The sequence below is a fragment of the Triturus cristatus genome, chromosome 1_1 (genome assembly GCF_964204655.1).
Source record: "Triturus cristatus chromosome 1_1, aTriCri1.1, whole genome shotgun sequence".
NCBI lineage: Eukaryota > Metazoa > Chordata > Amphibia > Caudata > Salamandridae > Triturus > Triturus cristatus.
The window spans coordinates 524,255,639-524,272,242 of record NC_140579.1 but is presented as its reverse complement, the minus strand read 5'-3'; the positions used below and the strand labels follow the sequence as shown (position 1 = coordinate 524,272,242).

Below are 16,604 nucleotides of genomic sequence, written 5' to 3'. Positions count from 1 at the left end.
ATGTGCGGATGCTCTGTAATGCTTACGCTAGAAATTTACTGTTGGACTTGGCCCTTTTTGCAGGGTCATCCCTGAACTTTTTGCCTTCCTCCTCTATTTTTTTTCACCTGTTGGCTCTTTTATGACTCTGGGCACTTTACCACTGCTGATCAGGGCTAAAGTGCATATGCTCTCCCTATTGTAAATTATTGTATGAATTAGTGATTCCATGATTGGTTGGTTTGGTTTACCTATCAGACCCTAGTACAGTGCACCAGGAGTGCCCAGGGCTTGTAAATCCAAATGCTGTTGGTGGGCTTGCAGCACTGGTTGTGCCACCCACAGAAGCAGCCTGTAAAAGTGTGTCTAAGGCCTGCCATTGCAGAGCCTGCGTGCAGTCTGGTACTGTCATGCTGACTGAGCAAGTGCACCCACTTGCCAGTCCCTAAACCTTCCCTTTTCTTCATATCAGACACCCCTATGGTAGGCCCAAGGGCAGGGTGCATTGTAAGGATAAGGTAGGACATGCCCTGGTGTGTGTGGCATGTTCTAATAGTGAATTACAGCCATTTTCGTTTTTCACTAGTGCAAGGCTAACTGTTCTCCATAGGCCAGAATGGGCAGTTTGGTTATTACATCTTATAATCTTAACTGACTCAGAGAACATGGTAGAAATTCGAATTTAGTATGCCTGAACTCAGGATGGTAAAATACATCTTTTAGTGAAGTTGGTTTTAACATTCTGTGTTTGCAAATGCCACTTTTAGAAAGTAGGCATTTTCTTGTCTAACCATTCAAACCTGCCTCTGCTAGGCTGTGTATTCCTTTGTCTGGAGTTTGAGTGACAGGGCTGGGGAATTCCAAGAGACAGGATGAGTCAGCCCAGTGGTGAATAGAGAGATCTGCATCTAGATGGGTGGGAGGAGTTGCACCTGGGACCTGAATAGGGCTGTGCCTGCCTTCCACAAAGCTGGCTCCACCTCCTGGGGAGCAGCTGATGTCTCTGCCCTGCACAGTGAATGAAGAGAAGGAATCCTGTCAACAAAGTGCTCCAGTGCTGTACTTGCCTTCCGCAATGCTGGCTCCACCTCCTGTGGGGCGTCTAATGTTTCTGCCCTACACTGTGAAAGGAAAGGAGAAGTCTGGTAAACAGAGTGCTCAGGAACTGGTTTGGACTGGGCAAAGGCCCCTCTCCCCTCAGAGGACAAAGGATTTGGGGTAATAAGTATTGGGACCCGGATCCCAAGAATTTAGATCACTTTGGGAAAACAAGAAGAACCTCTGCTGAGGGAGGAACCAGAAGAAGCCGAGGAGGAAACTATCCCTGAACCTGGGAGATTGGCCTGCAGTGGTTGCCTTACTGCCAAAGAGAGGAGAAAGGAACTTTGTGTGTACTTTTGCTCATCTTTTGAAGGATCTCCAAGGGCTTGGAAAAGAGCTTGCCTCCTGCTGAAGTCTCAGGAACAACAGACTTCACCCCCCAGCTCCCCAGAGTTCCTTGGCAGTGCCTGCTGCTGTTGTTGGGCCTTCTGAGGGACTGCGTGTTGCAAAGAACTGGAAGCGCGACTCAAGAAGGAGAAGCGTGCCGCCGTCAGAGCTGTTGGCGTTGCATCTCGTAAAGTGTGTCACCGCTGCAGCATCGCATCGCATCGAGCGGAAGCGTCTCGCATCATCCAGGAAGTGTCTCGCAACGTCGAAGAAGCGTGTCGCCATCGTAGCTGACGCATTGCACCGCATCAAGAGAAGAGTCTCGCATCGAGGAAGAAGCGTGTCGCCATCGCAGCCATCGTAGTTGTCGCATTGCACCGCATCAAGAAAAGCGCCTCGCATCCACGGAGAAGCGTGCCGCCGTCGGAGCTGTTGTCGTCGCATCGCGTAAAGGGGTGTTGCCGCTGCAGCCTCGCATATAGCGGAAGCGTCTCGCAACGTCGGAGAAGAGTGCCGCTGCCAAGGCCGCTGTTGTCGCATCGCGTAAAGGGTGTCACCGCTGCAGCTGAAGCATCGACTCGAGTCTTCTTGCAATATCTGAGAAGCTTACCGCATCTGGAAGATCTTCACGTCTTTATTTCTTTGCACCAAAAACTTCATCGCATCAACATCGTTGCAACACTTTCTTTGCCCTGCGTGTCGCATCTAAAAGGTACATTGACTTAAAGTGTCGCATCTAAGAACTTAAGAGAACGAAGCAAAATTCTACCATCTAAAGCAACAGTATTGTGTGTTTTTGTCGTTTAATGGTCTTGTGGTAAATCTATATAAAGAATACTTATTTTTGATATAAAACCTGTGTGGTGTCCATCTGTAGCGTTGTCACTTGATTACTGTATGTGTTCACAAATGCTTTACACACTGCCTCTGAGATAAGCCTGTCTGCTCGTGCCAAGCTACCAAGGGGGTGAGCAGGGGTTATTTTAGGAGTGTACCCCCTTACCCTGACTAGAGGAGAGGGTCCCTATTTGTCACAAGTGTATACCTGTGCCAACTAGAGACCCCCAAGTCTAACATTTACTCATTAAGAAGATCTTGGTTTCTTTCTTGAATCTTGCGTGGTTGGTTAGCCTTCTGATGTCTGGAGGTAGCGAGCTCCATATTCTCGGTGCGGCACCTGAGAATGCTCTGTTGTAAGTTTTTTTTGCGGAAAATCGGTTGTTTCAGCACTAAGTCTCTGGCGCTCCTTGATTGTCTGTTTCCCCCAGAGACCACCAGTTTCTGCGCTAGGTATCTTGGTGACTTGAAGTGTAGAGCTTTGTGTGTTATGCACGCAGTTTGAGCTGAATTCTGGCTTCATAAGGTAGCCAGTTCAGTGCTTTCAGGTGACGAGAGATGTGGTCGAATCTTTTTGACCCTGTTATGAGCCTTGTTGCTGCGTTGAGGCAGGCTTTTAGCGGTGCTGTTGCAATTTTGGGGAGCCCAGAAAGTGTTGTGCATCCGCATTCGATCCTCGAGATTAGTAATGCTTAAACTGCCATTTTGAGGTCAGCCATTTCGATGAAAGGTTTCAATTTCTTAATGTAGCTCAGGTGAAATCTTGCACTTTTAGCCAGCGTGTTAATGTGTAACTGCATGTTTAGGGTTTGGTCTAGCGTTATTCCTAGAGATTTAGTTGAATCTACAATGATCGGGGTGCAACTGAGTGCAGTGATCAAATTGGTCCATTCTTTTATAATGGGCGAGCTTTTATTGGGGATTTAGGAGGAATTCAGTTTTTTTCGCGTTTAGTTTAAGCTGATTGCTTGTTAGCCATTGCATCGTTGCCTGTAGAGCTTTGTTCATTGTTCTGATCTCCTCTAAGGAGGAGATCTTAATGTAAATCTGAGTGTCATCGGCGTACATGTGGAAAAGGATGTTAGAATGGTGGTGTATGTCCGTTAGTGGTTCCACATATAAGTTGAATAGTGACGGGGAGAGGGTTGATCCTTGTGGAACCCCTATCTGGATGGTGGATGATGTTGACAAGTTTTATTCACCAGAAATCTTTGTGATCTGTTCCTCAATTAGGACTTGAACCATTGAAAAACGTTCCCGGAAAAACCCATCCTGTTCTCCAGACGGTCTAGCAACATTTCATGGTTAACTGTGTCGAACGCAGATGATAAATCAAGCAAGATTAACAGACATGCTTTGTTTTGGTCTAGAGCGAGTAATGCATAGTCTACTATGTGCAGAATGGCCGTTTCTGTACTATGGTTTGGTCTAAATCCTGAGTGGCAATCGTCTGGTTGTTGGAATTTAGATATGTGCTGACTTAGTTGTTGCTAAACACATTTTTAATCACTTTAACTAATAGGGGAATGTTGGATACTGGCCGAAAGTTGCTAGGTTCAGCGGATTCTCTGTCGTTTTTTTTATGATAGGAATGACTTGTCCCATTTTTAGACAGTCTTGGAAGGATCCTTGAGACAGGGAAGCATTGACTATCGATGTCCAGCTGGGGATGATCTCCTTGTCTATGTGCGGCATAAATTTAGCAGGGAGTGGTTCATTGAAGTGATTGTTAGGCTTAATGACCGATAATGTTTTCAGGATGTCGTTTTGGTCATATAGCTCAAAAGTGAACCAAGGAACTTCGTTTTTGGGTAAAGAATCATTGGGCATTGGGGGACTATTTGGTTGAGAGGCATCCCATGCAGAAGCTGCTGACTTAAGCTCGCATTCCAGGGACGTGGCCTTGGATGTAAAGAAATTTGCGAATTCCTCACAGCTAATTTGAGATTTTGTTGCTTCTAGTGCGGATTTGTACGTTTTGTTTGATTGTTGTTTCACCAATTCAAATAGTTTCCAAGGTCTGTATTTCGCATTTTCCAATTCCGTTCTGAAGAATTCTTTTTTTGACTTCAGAATATTTTTATTGTGGGCGCTTCTGGTTTTTCTTAGCAGTTTTAGCTGTAGGGATGACGGTAGCTGCCTCCATTTCCTTTCTGTTATCTCAGTTTATGTCTTTCTTCATTTAGCGTGTCGCTGAACCAGGGGTTTTTATCTTTGTCCGATGTTCGTTTTAGTTTTAATGGTGCAATTGTGTCCATTATCTGTGACATCTTCGCATTGTAGTGCTCCATGAGTTTGTTGGCGTTTGTCATATTTCTGGGAGGCGGAAGATCTTTCCTGCATAACGACGCCAGTTCCCCCTTGTCCACATTCCTTGTGGTCCTCACCCATTGTTTTGGTTTGATTGATTGAGAGGTTCTTTTCTTTAGTACTCTGGGAATTTGGAAGGTTATTATGTGATGATCTGACCAGTCACAAGGCATGATTGAGGTTAATCTCACCACTTTATCTTTGGATATGATCCAGTCTAGCGTGGAGCTTTTCACATGCGCTGGAAGCGTGCAAGCTTGTACTAGGTTTTGATCTGCTAGGAAGTCTTTGATAATGTTTACCTGGCTGTCATTAGGATTGTTCCAGTGTAAATAGAAGTCTCCTAGGAATATGTCATTGGAGTGTGGGGAGGTGTTTGCTGTGATGATCTCCATTAAGTGGTCAATAAAAGGTTCATTCTTGCCTGGTGGGTGATAGAATGCATGAACCTTGCATAGCTGTTGCTCGTTGTTAACAATGGAGAGTGCGAGGTATTCGCATGAGTCAGGAGGGTCGGTGGGCAATGGAGTAACCAAGAGCTCCGAGCGATGAATAACTGCAATACCACCGCCTATTTTCTTTAGCCTGTCTTGCCTCACAATGAAGTAGTTAGGGACACCAGCAGATCCAAGCATGGCGAGGAAGATTCTGTGAGCCATGTTTCCGTTAGGATCGCGATGTCGATCTCCTGACTCAGCATAAGGTCAGCGATGTCTGACGTGTGTTTTACTGCTGAGCGGCAGTTGATTAGTAGCCTCGTGATCTTTTTCTGAGAGTCCTGGATGGGGTCTTGCTTTGGGTTGATTAGTGTTATTTGCTTCAGGTTGTTCGCATTTAATTTTCTGTCACTAGGCCTGACTTCTCTGAAGGAGTTGATTGGGACTGAGTTGATTACATGTACCTTGTTCTCATTGCAAGGGTAAGTTGCGGTCGTTGACGTCTCGTAGGATTGCAGTAGTACTTGCGTTTCCTCTTCTGATAGGTAGCTAGGGAGTTTTGGGGGTCGATTATGTCTGTTTGATAGCCACATTGGTGTTGTTTTCATGTTTTTATGTAGTGAGAATACTGTCTCTTGCATATTTTTTAATTTGGAGAGTTCGTTTTCTGTGAGGCGCTCAATGTTTTTCAGATCCAGTATTGCTTTGAAAATGGTTTGTATAAGGTTGCTGGATTTTGGCTTCTGAATAACTGGGATCCAACCTCGGGGGGAGGTGTGCAGGCTTTTTAATAGAATAGGAGTTGGGCTCCTGCTGTCAGGCAAGTTGAGTGTACGCGGAGCGGTGAATGGTGGTTGGGTGGATGTTATAGAATAATACCCTATGTTTGGTGGCGTAGGAGACTTTCTCGGTTTTTTTCCCACTATTTCTTGATGAATGTGGTGATTGGTTCCCGGCATGGCCATTGACATGTTTGTACGTTGCGCTGGACTTTGCCTTTCGTTGAGGGATGTTGATGAAGGATTCATCGTGACCTTCGGTGCTAGGCCCATTAGTTCTGAAGAGCACCTGTTCTGTTCTTTTGCTTTTGTTGGGGAAGGGTTTGACATCTGTGGGATCGTTGTCTTCTCATGTTCCTCTCTCAGAGTTGCATTATTGTGGTGTGTAATTGAACTTAAATTATTGCATTTAGAGGCCACACAGCACAACATCCTAGAAGAAACTCAGTTATACACAAAGAGTCCCCCCATTCCTACACAAACGTGATTACCGGTCTCTGGCCCCTCACTACTGTGTACAGGGCTAGGCACATACGTTTGTACTACACATAGCATAGAGCTGCATTGATAAATCCCTTGCATGTTGATTGCTAACAACAAGGTATTAATGTACCTGACAACATTTATCGACTTTACGAGTACACAAAACAGTGAGTTGAAAAGAGCAGCATAACACAAGCCAAAGGAAGGATTGCTTTGGGCGATAAAGTTGAAACATAGCACTGAGAGAAGCCCAGGTGTTGGTAATGTGTCAGTCATGCGTGATGTTATGACAAGATCGGAGCCTAAGATTATTGCAATCTTCCTTTATTGTGTCACCCACAGCATAAAGAATTAAGAACATTAACCAAAGTTGTAAACATTAACAAAGGGCCAGAACCACCAGCCTTCTTCCTTCTTTTTTGCTGCTGCCCACTAAGATAAGTCTTGTCTGCCGTCTTTCTTGTTTATGAATATGAATGAGATAATTAATGATGATTTTTTAAATATTTAGACATGTGTATTAGTATAGTAATTAATTTAAGGAAAGAAATGTTGTACTGATTGATTGAGTTTAATCAGAACTTGTATGAAATTGAATTTTGAACCTTTGATCGATTTATTTCACGGTGTGACCGCTGGTCTCAATATTCGATTTTAAAGAAAATAGCATGTCACAATTTTAAGATTTATGTAGAAAGTAATCTGGAGGGTTGCCGGAGCGTTGAGAAATGTTTTTTCAGACTAGGTACAGCATTTTGGTCATTGGCAAACGTTAATTAAGTGTTCATTTGACTAGATATTAGTCGATGGATTCAGGGAAGAAAAGCGAGTATTCAATAAGATTAAATCTAAATTATTTTAAATTGAAATGTAAATGGTTTTAAAAATAAGCAGTTCTTACCGTTGCTTTGCGCGAGCTATGCGCGAACTATTGGATGTCATAGAGTTACACGTATGCTCGGCTTCTCGCTTGTGTGGTGATCGCGTTGTTGGCATTGGGATGACACTGACGTACGGGTTCACGTTGAGTTCGTGGTGTGCATGAGCGCTCATGTCAGTTTCTCATAGTACGAGCGCTCGTTTAAGGAAACTGACAGGATTGCATTAGACTGCTTCGTGTTAGCGATTGTGAGGTAAACAGGTCTTTTGAATAACGATTGTAACGTTATTTCTTTGGCACAAAAATTTAGAGAGTTTGATATTTAGGAATTTTAGAGTCTTAGCTATTAGTTTTGTATGTGGTTTATTTTATAGAGGAAGTACTAGAAATTTGAGAGGTGTTTTGAGGTTTAATTAATTAAAATGTCGGAATCTAATCTGAGTGAAATTAATATTGAAAATAAAATTAGTGAAATGCTTAATAAATTCGCTTCAGATTTGGATAAGAAGATGGATAAGAAATTTGAAGAGCTTATTCAGAATAAAGCTAGTAGTTCGCAAGATGAACGCTTTTGGTCTGCAGGTGAAGGTCCTGCGCAGGCAGCAACTAAGGAAGGGAAAGCAAGTAGTAAAAGGAAGAATCTAGATGATACAGTTTTCAAGAGTAAGAGAACTAAGGCTGCGGATACAGATGGAGGTTTTCGTAAACGTTCGAAAAAAGGTAGTGTCGAGGAAACACATGGGGACCTTGGGAGAGGTCATCTATCCATAGTATATAAAAACAAAAATAGTAGAAAACATAGTGATGGAGCAAAGTTTCGTGTAAGAAGAAACTTGCTTGTAGGCAATTCTCTCTAATAACCTGTCACATTATAATCAACATGTTTGTGAGTACTAATTTTGCATTACACTTTACATATTGTATCTGGGGGAAGCTTTTCTATGTATTCTGCTAACCAGTAACCCGAGTGTCCTTAAAATGGCTGCAAAAAACACAGGAACTCTTCTGTGCATGCGTCTACTGCATCTACGTAGTATGACGTCTCCTGTCGCTTGGTGGGAAATCTTTGCAGCTGCGCAAAAGCTTTAAACATGGCTGCTCGAAACCCTTGTATTAACGCACATGCCGTGCTGAAACTAACCTATGCAAGTTTTACTAAGCCATTAATGCAAATAATATATTAAGTGAATGGGGTTAGAGTAGAAGTAAGTGGTATACAGTGAATTCATTTAATTTTGTATTCTAACATGATTTTCTCTGACTTTATTAATAGCTCACATTTTGGCCTTGGAGGGTGACTGATGTCCCTATCCTTTGCGACAACTACACATGTGTCCTACATCCTTGTCCTGAGACCAATGAAGTCATTGAACGGCTGCCAACCCATGTGCCCAGCAAGGACATGGGAAGATCAACTTCGGACCCTATGAGAGGAAGAAGCCGAAACATTGTATTATAGATTTATCGATCCACATATGAAATGCTTGTGGGAATAAAGCTTGTGGGTATTAAAATTAAGGGGCGGGGAATTAGACAATAGAACTAAAGAAAGTTATTGCACTTAGTATGGTGTGATGTCCTCACCCCACTGTCTGGCCCAATCAAATTGAGGGGTGTACATAGAATTGAAACATTTGGGGGTGTATCATACATTTGAATTGGTATAACAGAGGTTAAGTTCTAGTTAGTTAGATACACTTGACCCACTTGATGCTGATGCTATGCTGAGATGCTGCCCGAATTTGCTGCAATCTGATTGAATAATCCAACACTAGGGAAAAATCGCGGAACAACCAAGGAGGTACATCTAGGAAGGGGTCCGGACGAGCCGGAGCCGGAGAGAGTAGCACCAGAGAGGGGTAACGCTGGCGTTACACCAGAAGAGATCACCTTCCTGGTCCTGAACCTGTCCTGAATCCTTGATAATCCGATGTCTAGGTCCTCACACCATTCTAGGTAAATATAGCTCTGTGGGGTTGTGATTTGTATTTGCTCTCTGTTCTTTTCTCTCCTCAGGTACTGTCATCATAAATATTCTAGCTAATAATGATCTTAACCCTTTGAGTGCCCTGCCCTTTCCACGCCCTGTGCCGGGCGTTTCATTAGCGGGCGGGGTTCATGATGAGATAGTCTCGTCATGGGCACAGCGCAACCGCGCTCCATGACGAGACTATCTCGTCATGGGCACTGAAGGGGTTAAGCTAACTGTATATTCTTGCCTGTTGGAGAATTTGGTGTATCTACTTGTATTCTGACTTTACTCACAAAAATTATTAATTCAGATAAAACTTTAAAACTCCTACTGAGTCTGTGGTTCTTTGAATAAAGGTTAAATGTATTATTATTTCCTCCCTATTCTAAACTACTACTAGATCTTTCGACAAAGTACATTTACTTCGGAGACAGGGATGGTAAGAATACTGGTGTAAAAGTTCTTTGAGGTAAATCAAAATTGATGACCAGCGGATATTTGCTAGCTCATTGAATGTATGAATGTATATGGGCCCAAATGAGTGTTGTGTGTATGTATGTATAGAGCTGGTAAACTCCGCTGCATCAGTTTTTCTTGGTAGCAGAGGCATGGTTAGTATAGTTAATTAGGTGAGGACTGTATTTGAAAATTTTGAATGATTGATTTATGTTTTAACCAAAACCCGTTATGTATTGTTTTATGTTGTCTGGAAATTCCCGGGAATATTGAACAGCGGGTGGCAAATGGAAGCCACACTGCAGTGAGGTTATAGGTCTGGATCGAGAAAGTGCTGAAAGTTACGCAGGACTAGAAGAACTAAGTTAGGGATTAATTTCTTGTATGTTTCAGAGAATAATTGGTAGCAAAGAGTTCGCTGGTGAAAAGTTGTCATTATATCCCCTAGAAAGGGTAATACTGAAGGAGTAGCAGGTTCTCTGATGCTTGTGTGAAGAGTAAGCGGAAAGGTTTTTCTCGTAGTGTGTGAAGAGTAAGCGGAAGGGTTTTACTAGCAATGAAAGAAATCTTACTATCCTTTGAATTAGTGGGTCAGACACAATAGCGAATGTGTATACATTGTTAATTACTGAAAATTGTGTGAAATTTTGTGAGAAAATACGTTTTTGCATTACCTTGTAAAGGAGGGGTCAGTTGCGGCTGCTGCACTGATGTCACTGAGAGCCGCGCTGGGATTTTTTGGAACAGCGGGCGTGTAGTTGATGCGAAATTGTAAAGGAGAGGTCAGTAGTAAGGAGTGATACTGGCGTCATAGAAAAGCTGCGCAAGCATTGGCTGAGCGAGCGAACAGAGTAGAAGTTGATTGGTCTTCAAAATAGAAATCCCAAGAATAATAATAGATAGTGGAGTTTGCATGTATGATCCAACATTAACAGGGACTCGTCCAGATAGAAGATTTATAGGGTTTGCTTACGAACAGTGCCTTAATAAGCACAAGCATGCAATGTACGGAGAAAAGAGAAAAATTTCATTTATGCAAAAGGTTAAGAATTATTTTAAAAAGGACAAACCCATTAAGAGTAGAGAAAGGATTCTTATTCCTCCTCCAAATACGCCTGCCTCATACATGATGGTGGAGAGAGGCTATCATAAGTGCATATGGTTAGAAAATTGGGTAGAATACACAAAAGATGATGGAATACTAGCATTTCCTGAGTACGGAAGCTTTAATGGAAGAATATTGTACAATTTAAGAACACGGATGAATGAATTAGAACCCAGACCTAGATTGACCCAGTATGAGGCTTTAGAAGAATGGGAAATGGAAGCCTTTGAACGTGATAGACCACAAAGTAACAGGACCCTAAGCAAATATTATCCGAAATTTCCCAGAGAGACTAGAGATAGTCAAATGAAGCATTGGAGACAGGCCATGGTGGCAGAAGGTTTATATCTTGTGTTGACATCAGAAGAGTAGACGGGAGGTAAATGTACAGAGAAAACCAAGCACTTAACCATGATAGGTAGCGGAGATGCAGAAGAAGGATACTTAGAAGACATATTGATGAAAAGTCCTCCACCTTATAATGATGGATTCAATAGAATGACCCCTAGTGCCCCGATTTTTTTTTTTTTTTTTTTTAAACATGTTTTTATTGCAGCATTTTAAGCAAAACATCCATCGGGGCAACCGGCATCCACGTACACTCTCAGATCACACCCCACGGTGTAGCAAAACACACAGCCGTTTAGCCCACATCCCGGGGGCCGGGCGGCATATTTAGACAGTCAGTCAAATTATCACAACGATCTCCTCATAGCGATGCCCGGTCCATGCCCCCATGAGAGCCTCTGCTTTCCTTCCTATCAGATTCTCTCCCCAAATCCAACTCGTCATAACAGTACAACCCTACCCCATTAACTCCCCCCCCGCCCACCCCACCCCCCAACTGCTGCTGATGTGGGCCCTACCAGTGGTCCCTAACTCTAATGCGTGCCAATCATCGGGGATTACATCCAGTCTCCCCAGCCTCAAGGAACTCCGCTCTCCTCACGCTCGCGCTCCGCACGCTCCAGCCGGCGATCCTGCAGAGCTTGTACGATCATCTCCCAAGCCCTCACCCACTCTATCCCCTAGTGCCCCGATGATAGGAACACCTTTGGTTCCTCAGATAGTACATGACACAGCAGACAGGGTACTTCAAGAAAAGGAAGCAATAAATAAGAATAAAAATGAACTGATCCAGAAAATAACTCAGATAAATATACATCCTGATGCATTGACCATACCAGCAACCATAGGTCCAGCAGTCCAATTGTATGGTGAAAAGTCAAACTGTTCCAAAGTTCCTGTGATGCCTACCTCAAGTATAGAACCTAGAAAGGAAAGGGTAATAATAGATGATCAAGCAAGTGAATGTGAATCAGTAATATCATTAATGGATTTATCAATAATGGAAACACCGAAGAGAGATTTGCCCAGTTGTTCAAAGGAAGTTAGACTGGAAACCTCAACAGGAACTAGAAGTGCCACAATAGTAACCCCAGAAGATATAGAGAGATGGTCTCAAGAAATAGAAAAGCCAAAATCACAGCCAGAATTATTAGACATTTTCAAATTGCGAGTAGAATTGGAAGACATGGTAGCCGTAAATGTGAGTCTAGACAGATTAAACACATACAGTGAGGAAGAGTTATTGTTTATTTGCAGAAGCATCACACGAAACGCAAAAACATTTCATGAGAAACTGACAAATCTGGCATCTGAAATGGGAATTGACATAGGGAAGTCAAAGGTGTTGCAGAAACCATATAGAGCAGAATTTTCTGATAAGGATTTTGAAAACATGAATGTGTCTGGAAGAAAATTACAGATCAGGGAGTTGTTATTTCTGTTACAAAAATGGGGGGATCTTGAAAGATGGAAAGTTAGGTGGGCAAAGAAAAAGGAAGAAGCACAGGTAAATTGGACGACATCTGGATATGCCATGAGGGAAACAGAAAGGGCTGAGAGGTTGTATCCAATGAGGGAAGTACCTGGAGGGGGGTACGTACATGTACCATGCAATAGACAGGATATTTTGTCATTTACGAATGATTTCCCAAAGTTGAGAGAGAAACCAGTGGAGTGGTACAGACAAGTTGAGAGGTTTTGAAAGTTTTAAAGGTTTTGTTAAAAGATCTGGATGGTCTGTTTGACATGGTAGTACCTGCTGATTTGTGGACAGAGTGTAAAATTACTATAGATTGGCCTGGAGAGGAATATCCAAGAGATTCAAAGACAGGAACCCCGTGAGAAGATGTAATGAAAAAATATCACCAGGTGATCACTTTCCTGAAAAATAAAAGTCCCCCGAAAGAAACTGATTGGGTAAAAATAGACAGAACAACCCAAGAAAAGAATGAGTCTGTATATGCCTACTACGAACGTCTTTTACAGGTGTTCAAACAGTATAGTGGGTTTGAAAGTTTACAGAACAAGGACATGACTCATTTTGTGTATCGATTTGTGTCAGGGTTAAGATTGGATATATCACAAATGATTAAGCAGCACATGTTGTGTTGGCAAACAAAGCCCATTGATGAAATTTTAAAATATGCCAAATATTGTGGGGATGAAATTGATAACAAACGAAAAGCCTTCAAAGAAAAGGTAATGTGGGCTCAAGAAAAGTTAGCTGAACAGCAAGAGCTTCAATTGAATAAACAGTCAGAAAATCGAGGAAGAATGTAAGGTCAATGATAAAATAATGGGGGTAAGACACGGGGAAGATTGAACAGGGAGGAAGCAAAGAAAAGGCTTCCCTGTCACGGGGGCGGGAAGTTGGGGCATTGGAAGAGCGAGTGTAAATTTGTACAAGTTAATAATGGCCCGAATCAAAATTTAAATCCACAGACGCAAAATGAGGTGTTAATGAGGCATCCGCAACAGGGTATAGATATTCAGTGTCAATTGCCACCTGCCCCTAAGTCAAATTTTGTGAGTCAAGCCAAGTACAGTGTGGACGCCAGATTTCCAGAAGGAAGTGGTAAGAACATTTTTGTAACATCGCAGTTTCTTTTGCAGGACCCACTAATTGATTATAAGCAGGAATGATGGTGCCTGAGGGGGGAGGAAGGGGAGTGCGTACTTGGTGCATCCCTACCGGTAGATCAGTCAGGTCCATACTTAGAAGGTAAAGTGGAAGGAAATGATATCACTTTCTTGTTGGATACTGGTGCTACCATGTCTACTGTGAGAACAGCAGACATTCCTAACCTGCCCCTCTCGGGTGAAGCCATCCAAGTAGTAGGTGTTTCGAACAACAGATTAGAACCCCGATCACAGAACCAATGGAGGTGCGAATTGGAAATTTTAAAGAAATGCATAAATTCGTGGCCTTTGACTCAAGTCCTATAAATTTGCTTGGAAGAGACTTGTTGTGCAAAATGAATTGCACCATATTTTGCACACCGGATGGTGTTGCAATACAAACCCCAGATGAAGATGGAGTTTATAAGTTCATGTTAGCTAAACAGGGAACAGAAGTAAATGAATCATATTCAATGATAACCAAAAATAAATTACCTGCCGAAGTCAAACTGACTGTAAATGTAGAGATATGGGATTTTACTGGAAAAGAAATAGAATTGATGGCAAATGTAGATGCCGTAAAAGTGACAGTGAAAGAAGGTGCTGTTTATCCGAATACTCGACAATACAAAATGAGTCCAGAAATAAAGGCAGGTGTTGCAGCAGAGATTGAGCGATTAATTGAACAAGGCATCCTGAAAGAAATAATGAGTAGCCCTTGTAACTCACCTATAATTGGCAATAAGAAACCTAACGGGAAGTATAGGGTGGTTCAAGATCTTAGGAAAATTTATAAGATAGTTGTACCATGCTGTCCAGTAGTGCCCAACCCAGCTGTGATTCTTTATCAGATACCATGGAAAGCAGGTTGGTTCACAGTAATCGATTTATGTCATGCATTCTTTTCTATTCCATTGCATCCAGATAGCCAGTTTTTATTTTCGCTTAAATTCGAAGAGCATGTTTACGTGTGGAATTCTGTGCCTAAAGGGGACACTGAAAGTCCTTCAATCTTTAATCAGATTCTCAAAAGAAGCCTTGAATCTCTTGTGTTGCCCAGAGAGTCAGTCCTGGTACAGTATATTGACGACCGGTTGATAGCGTCAAACACTCGAGATGACTGTGTCACTGATTCAATTGCATTGCTAAATCACTTGACAAAAGGTGGACACAAAGTGTCCCCCGAGAAACTTCAGTTTTGTAAGAACTCAGTCAAATACTTAAGACATCAAATAGAAAGAGGAATTATAAGTGTGACCTCTGAAAGAATCAGAATAATAAGACAAATGCAGTTGCCTCGAACCTAAAAAGAAATAAGAATGTTTCTTGGGGTTATAGGATATTGTAGGCAGTGGATTGTAGGATTTGTTTTACTAGCTAAACCCCTGATACAGATGACCAGGAAGAGAGCGAAGGACCCCTTAGAATGGGATGATGAAAGCATGGAATCATTTAGAAAGTTACGAGATTGTTTGTGTGAAACACCTGCTTTAGGAATGCCAGACTATTCAAAAGAATTTACATTATTCTGCTATGAGCGGGGTAATTGTGCACTTTCAGTTCTGACACAGAGACATGGATTAATGCGAAGACCGGTGGCATATTTTTCTGCTACCCTAGATCCTGTGGCATGTGCATTACCAGGTTGCCTGAAAGCTGTAGCTGCAACCTGTGTGAGCATAGAACAGAGTGAGTCAATTGTGATGGGACACCCTGTCAAGGTGCACGTTCCCCATTCAGTTGTTATTTTGCTGACCAAAACCCGATCGCAGTACCTTACTCCCAGTAGGCTAACAAAATATGAGAGAATAATACTGGGGGCTGAAAACGTGACTATAGTGAGGTGTACTGTTCTTAATCCAGCCACTTTACTACCTGATCCCTACCAAGAAGAGGTGAAAGATGAGGTTGAACATGAATGTCTTGACGTGACAGAACTTAGCACCAAACTACGTCCTGACATACAAGAGGAACCCTTGAAAAATGCCGATCATGAGCTATTTGTAGATGGCTCATGCATGCGACACGAGGAGGGAGGATTGAGTGCTGCTTACGCTGTGTGTACATTAACTGGAATAGTCGAGGCATCCTATTTACCAGAAGTCAGATCTGCACAAGTAGCCAAATTAATTTCTTTAATTAAAGCATGTAAAATTGGGAAAAATTGGAGAATAACCATATTTGCTGACAGCCAGTATGGTTACGGGGTTGTGCATGATTTCGGCCAGCTATGGATGCAGAGGGATTTCCTGACTTCCTCAGGAACTCCTATTAAAAATGGAAATTTTGTGAGAGAATTAATTGAGGCAATTCAATTACCAAAAGAGGTGGCCGTGGTTAAGTGTACTGCTCACCAATCAGGAGATAACTATGTGACAGCCGGTAACCGATATGCTGACCAGGTTGCCCAACACTGTGCGAGACATAAAATTTCCCTAAACAAGAAAATCGAAACATGTGGAATCAGCTGCCCACTTATGATACTTGCAGGAGTGGGAACCTGGGAGGAGGTTAAAGATCTACAGGATGCAGTAGAAATAAAAGAAAATGAAGAGTGGGTAAAAATAGGATGTCAAAGAAGGGCAGAAGATGGTGTGTGGGTTTGTTATGATGGCAGACCAGTAATGCCAAACAGTATGCTAGCACCTATGTCTAGAATGTATCATGGAGACACACATGTGGGCAGAGATGCTATGATTCGACTTTTCAGACAAGATTGGTTTAACGCAAAGTTCAGGAATGTAGCAGAGAGTCTTTGCCAAAGATGTTTAACATGTCAACAAATGAATCCTGGCAGGAAAACCGTGGTTAGTATGGGAAAGATTGGAAAGGCAGAAGGTCCCTTTGTAAGACTTCAATTGGACTTCATTAAACTGCCTGCTTGTCGAGGGTTGAAATATGTATTTGTCATAGTTTGTTTATTTTCAAAGTGGGTGGAAGCATACCCGACCCGAAGAAATGCCAGCTTGAC

General features: G+C 42.4%; 1 protein-coding gene across 1 annotated transcript in view; it reads right to left on the bottom strand.

Moving 5' to 3' along the window:
- The window catches only part of LOC146870551 (transmembrane protein 98-like), a 378,347-nt gene that overhangs the window by 64,791 nt on the left and 296,952 nt on the right, over positions 1 to 16,604 (bottom strand). The gene's annotated exons all lie outside the window — the stretch shown is intronic.